Source organism: Sturnira hondurensis, unplaced genomic scaffold (assembly GCF_014824575.4).
Source record: "Sturnira hondurensis isolate 20B ecotype Veracruz unplaced genomic scaffold, ASM1482457v3 Scaffold0000780, whole genome shotgun sequence".
In the NCBI taxonomy this organism is placed as follows: Eukaryota; Metazoa; Chordata; class Mammalia; order Chiroptera; family Phyllostomidae; genus Sturnira; species Sturnira hondurensis.
This window is the reverse complement of record NW_028073411.1, coordinates 12,348,487-12,354,486: the sequence shown is the minus strand read 5'-3', so window position 1 is coordinate 12,354,486 and position 6,000 is coordinate 12,348,487. Positions and strand designations below refer to the sequence as shown.

Sequence of the window (6,000 nt, the reverse complement as noted above, 5' to 3'; positions counted from 1 at the left end):
TTTGCCCTCACCAGGAGGAGAAACCTAGCCAAGTCAACTTACAAGGAGCAAAGTTGATGACAACATTGATGCAAACAATGATATTTAAGGCCCACTAATAAAACATGCTCCATTAGTATTCTACATTTACCAATTAGTAAATGTAGAATACCTCACTTAGGAGAAGCTGCTAATGGAAAGGCGCAGAGGCCTCAACATGAAGCAAGGGTCAGAGGTTCTCTCTAGAAGAGATTCAGGGAATATTTTCTCTTCCCTCTATTTACAAGAAACTTCAGAGACAGGCGTGGTAGAAATTATTATCTACATTTTTATAGGTAAAGGAAATTGAATCCTAGAGCGATTTTATGACTTGATTAGAATATTCCTGTTGTTAGGAGCCACAGCCAAGCCTCAAAGCCAATTTTTCTGACTTCTGCTTTACAGGTTCTTTCCACTTCCCAGATGGTGTCTGTGGGTTTGGCTCTCACCTTCAAGCTTCACCAACCCTGCGTGATGGATGGAATTTGCTCTGGGCATCCGAGCCCAAGCTGAGGTGCAGGTGCCCAACTCACTGTGCACTTTCCATCTACCCTTGCTACAGTTCAATAAAGCACCCCCAACACCTGCCCAATGAGCTGCCTACATTGAGATTATGATTCATCCCAGAGACCAAGGACAATACGTGAAGCTGCTCTCAGAGGACAAGATCCCTGTGCACACAGCTGACATGGCCTCCTGGCTGACTTTCGAGTCATGATGGAGTCCTCAGAATGAGAGCGCAGCTGGGGAAAGAACACCAAATGGAAGTGCAGCCACACCCAAACTCAGCAATGTGTCTATCTCCATTGTGGATTGGACCTCCATCCCTCTTCTTTAGTGCCATCTTTGGAGGCTTTTGTGGTTTGTAGTTTTACGTTGCAGTAGACAGCCTCTTAGATGATTCCACTGAAGCCAGTCATTGGCTGGCTAATCAGAAAGGTAAGTTAAATTGGAGAATCAAAAGCAATGATGCATGACTCCCTTAAATATTTTATTTGAACTGATAACAGAATAATGTCTACTCATTTAGCAACGTTTCAATGTAAAGGCAAGATCTGTGATTTCAATACAGGTTTTCTGATTGGATTGCTACATTAAATTTCCTGTGTAAACCTCATTCCTAATGAATTTGTTATGACTTGCAGCTTCCTTTTCCTTAAAGTGAACTAAAATTTAAAGATGTTTTTAAGGTAATGGGAATGCAGACTCTTTCTAGATTAAAACTATTTCTTTTCCGCTAGTTTATTGAGTCTTGCCACAATTTAATCTGATATGACTTAGCACTATCCATTCTATGCAAAGCATTAAATTAAATTGGTTTTTATAGGAAAGACAGAATAAATGGGTTCCAGTGAGAAGAAGGTGGAGTGGGTTTTATGTCTTTGGTACGGTTGGCTTCATCACTTTTCAGCAGAATGTGTTTTATCAAAGTGCCTTATCTCACTGCATCTTACTTTCTGGTGACAAGGACAATGATGAGAAACTACCTTGCAAACTATTGTGCAGTTTCAATGAGTTGATGCTTGTGAAAGATGAAAAAATTATTACAGAATGTGGGAGAAAAGAAGGATGTTACAGGAAGCTATGAGTGGGGCATAAGGATGACTATTCCTTTTTGCAGAATTTCCTCTTGCCACCCGAGACCAGAGCTACAGGCATGGAAACACTAAATAGCCACCTCATTAGAGTGCATGCTGAATACCAATGAGTGCTGCAGAGGGGCAGTGTCTGAGGCTCCACTAACAGTAAACCTGGGATCACTGGACAGAGTGAGCTCAGGGTATCCTGTTAGGAACTAGTTTTTACATGTAGCATATACTAGAAGAAGAGCTAGTATCATAAATTGAGAAAAGTCAGTAGTGACTTCCTGAAAGAGAGGGTTCTTGACTCTGGTCATAAAACATAGGTAGATATGGCTGAGTTTTAGGGACTGATGGATGGTACTTCAGGCAATAATAAAAAGGCCAAACAAGGAGACCATAGTATATATCTTCTCCTAGAGAGTGATTAAACACAGCTCAGCTAAGACAATGCTCCTGAGAAGTTTTTTTTTTCCTTTCATTCTTTCTGAGCAAAGTCAGCCTTGATTTAATCTATGTATCCCCAGCTCTCCATGGGGTATAAACAGACATGAGTTTGACTCAAAGGGCCGTTTGTTTTTCTAGCACAAGAGATTTCTGTGGAGAATAAAAGGAATTCAGGAACATGTACAGAATGGGGGAGAGGTATTGATATTTTAGTGTTTTCATGCAACTTAGCAAGGGCCTAGTTAATTCCAATTTGTTCTCAAAAGCACAGCTTGATATAAAGGAGGCAAAATAAGTGCATAAGGAAAAAATCCAGCATTCTCTCTTGTTGTATAGTTGGAGGGATCTACGAACAAGAAGGTGAAAATCCCCAGATCCACCCACCAACCATGTGTCTTGCCCTCTGACCCAGCATGTGCAAGGTCTTGATTTATAAGGTCACAATTCAAAGAAGTTTTGTGTTCAGAGATTGTTCCCAGGTATCCCACATCTGGGGAGCTGAGTCATTTTTATGTATCAGATTTATCAATCATTTTAAGTAGGCTACAGCAGGAATCCACCCACAAGTCTACCGAAAATTATGAAATTAGTAGAACTCATCTTTGGAGCCTTCAGCCCCCATGTTTCACTTTTCCCCTGCCACTCTGAAGCCACCTTCTATGTCCCTGGAAGCCCTATCAACCTCTTCCCTCCTAAGAAACCGGACTTTCATAAAAAGAAATATTTCAATGACATTGCTAATTTTTTCCTTCTTTAAAGGGTATTTTTGACTGTGACAGCAAAGGTATTTTAGAAAAGGCATTTTTTTTTTTTCAGAGAAGGCAGAATGTCATCCCAGATCTCCCAACATCATAGTGTTTCCTACTAGCTGTTCTTAAATGGTATTTGTGGTTTGCTTTGGCACAATGCATATATTTAAAATCACACAATTAATGGACACTATGTACAGCTAGGTGTGTTCAAAGGTTATTACCAGAGAGTTGAGAACAGATACCATGCCAGTATTCACAAGAATAGCTGTATGACTAATTACTTTCTCTGTTACACACACATGCATCATTTCTGCCAAACCTTTCCCAAAATATGCTCTGCGAATAATCAATAGATATCAGTATCTATTACTAGATGGGCTTTACCCTTAGAGAATAGATCTTTGTTACAACAAAAGTTGACCCATATTTCACACTGATTACTCCTCCCTTCCTCTTGACAAGGCAACTTGGGAATTTTTAAGAAAATATTTTATTTATTTATTTTTAGAGAGAGGGGAAGGGAGAGAGAAAGAGAGGGAGAGAGAGAAACATCAATCTGTGTCTGCACCCCGCACTGGGGACCTGGCCTGCAACCCAGGCATGTGCCCTGACTGGGAATCGAACCCGTGACCCTTGGGTTCACAGCCTGTGCTCAATCCACTGAGCCATACCAGCCAGGGTTTTTTTTATATTTTAAGGGAATTTTTTCTCAGGTTTTCATTGTTAAAACATCTTGAGATTCCTGGAGGTTCAATCCAGGAAATCCTTAAGTCTGTGGTTCCAAAGAGATAATCTCTCATATTAATCTGCATTCAGCCTTCAACAATTAGTTAAAAACACTATTTAAGTTTCTTTACCGGGTAGGGCTCCAGGGATTTGTGCTCTAGGTAAATAGATCTCAGCTGTGAGTTTCTGGATTGGATTGGTCAGCTCTCTAGATCTTACGATAGTAGTATGCCATGTTACTTCAGTTCAATGACAGGTTCAGCAAATGTCATTGATAGTTAGTTTGTTTTGCTATGTCTTGCTGTAAAGATGGAAGTCACAATTTCCAAAGTTTGTTACATGTTGGAGTTGAAACCAAAAGTGATCTCCATATTTTTTTAATAATATTTTCAATGAATATAGAATTCAGAGCTTCTCTTTCAGCATACTAAATAGTTTATTCCATTGCTTTTCTGCTTACATGATTTCTGATGAAAGTCTGCTGTAATTCTTATGAATGTTTCTCTCTGTAATATCTTTTTGGCTACCTTCAAGATTTTATTTTTGTGGATTTCAGAAACATGATTATGTTAGAAGTAGGTGTAGTTGTATTAGTATTTATTCTGTTTTATGTTCTCAGACCTTGGATCTGTGGTTGGTATCTGCTAATAATTTCAGAAATTTCACAGTTATTATTTCTTTATTTTTTTCTTTTATTCTCCATCTGTTATTTCAGTTCCATATGTTAGACTCTTTTATATTGTCCCTCATTTCTCTGATGTTCTCCTCTACTTTTTCCTTAATTTTTTGTTTTGTATTTCAATTTGGTTAATTTCTGTTCATTTCTTTTAAGCTCATGTCTTCTTTACTTGACTGTGTTGAGTCTACCAGCAAGTCCATTAGAAGCATTCTCCATACCTGTTATTGTGATTTTGGTATTTTATTTTAAATGTCACAATTTTATTTTTATTCATATGACTTTCATTTCTGATGACATTATATATCTGACGTTGTATTTTGTCCTCTATTTTTTTGTAATACAGGCTTTAAAATACAAATCATAGTTATTTAAAATTTTTATCTAATAATTTCTCTGCTCCCAGAGAAATTCTGTCTCCTGAAGCTCCCTGTCCTGTGTTCTAATATTTGTTTTACTCATTGCTTGCCAGTGTGTGGGAGAAGGTCCTGGGGAATACTTTGGTATTTTAATTACACATTACTCTTCAGCACTGTGAACCTAAACCTTGAAAGTGCGAGCTTTTCCAGTGTCCCTGCCCTTCTCCCAATGTAATACTGTCTTGCATTTGTTCTTCCTGATTTCCCAGGGATGGGATTTTGTTTTCTGTTCCTTTCCCCCAGTTGAGTTTCCACCAATGCCTTCAGGCTAAAGTTTGTTTACTTTGCTTTATGCAGGTCAATTATTTTGTTTCATAGGGGAGATAGTGACTTCAGGACTGAGCAGAGTTACAGCAGTGACTCCTGTGCCTCTCCCCTACCCAGGGCATGGTAAAAGCTTTCTTGTACTCTCTCCACATATTCATTTGTGAGAAGCTGGTGAAAAAGCTGGGAAGAGTACATAAATAGCTTTATGTTTGTGGCCCAGAGCAACTTCATACTCTCACAAATGTATACTTAGTCTTTAGAATTCACTAAAAATTTTTAGTTAATTCTTCTTATCAGTGCATGTGGCATTCAATAACAATGTCCCAAGCAAATAAGGGCCTAAGTTCTGTTTTTCATTACTAATGTCTGTCTCTTTCCATATTTTAGGTTATTTTTTGTGACTGTACCTCTCTGATAAAACAAATGCACAAGCAAACAAACTTGTTTGCTGAGCAGTTTCCTTGTTTTAAAGGTGGAAAAGATGCTTGTTCTAGTTATCACTGACCAATTGCTGGCCATTCACTTTTGACTTTACATTTTGACTTTTCTTTATTCAGTCTACCAAGGTTTGTTCCTTTTTCCATATGATAATTAGCAAGCAGGTTCCCTAATTCAGACCCTTGATTGCCTGTGCACCTCAGTTTATCTCCAAAGCAGAGTACAGACATCCAGATTTTCTCAAAATTCTTGTTTTGGTATTCTATTCTTTATGTGATATTGCCATTGCTTATACTACAGTCTGGGTTACAAATTTATAATTCCAATTTTTTTAAAGCTTTTATTTATTTATTTAGAGAGAGGGGAATGGAGGAAGAAAAAGAAGGAGAGAAACATCAATGTGTGGTTGCCTCTCACATAGCCCACCCTGGGGACCTGGCCTGCAACCCAGGCATATGCCCTGACTGGGAATTGAACTGGCTACCCTTTGGTTCACAGTCTGAGCTCAACCCACTGAGCTACACCAGCCAGGGCATATATTTTATATACCTATTATCTTCCAAGAATCACTGAAAAGCACAATACAGAAATAATAAATTAAATTGACACAGTTCTTATCCCTGAGGAAGCCACATTCTAATCAATAATATAATGTTTACATACACCTGAGACATAAT

The 6,000-nt window shown here is 38.4% G+C and overlaps 1 long non-coding RNA gene across 1 annotated transcript in view; it reads left to right on the top strand.

Moving 5' to 3' along the window:
- The first annotated feature begins 636 nt into the window (after positions 1-636).
- LOC118989770 (uncharacterized) overlaps positions 637-6,000 on the top strand; it is a 50,468-nt gene continuing 45,104 nt past the window's right edge. Inside the window, exon 1 of the long non-coding RNA XR_005067083.1 lies at positions 637-957. This is a non-coding gene — a long non-coding RNA (uncharacterized LOC118989770). The remainder of the gene's footprint in view (positions 958-6,000) is intronic.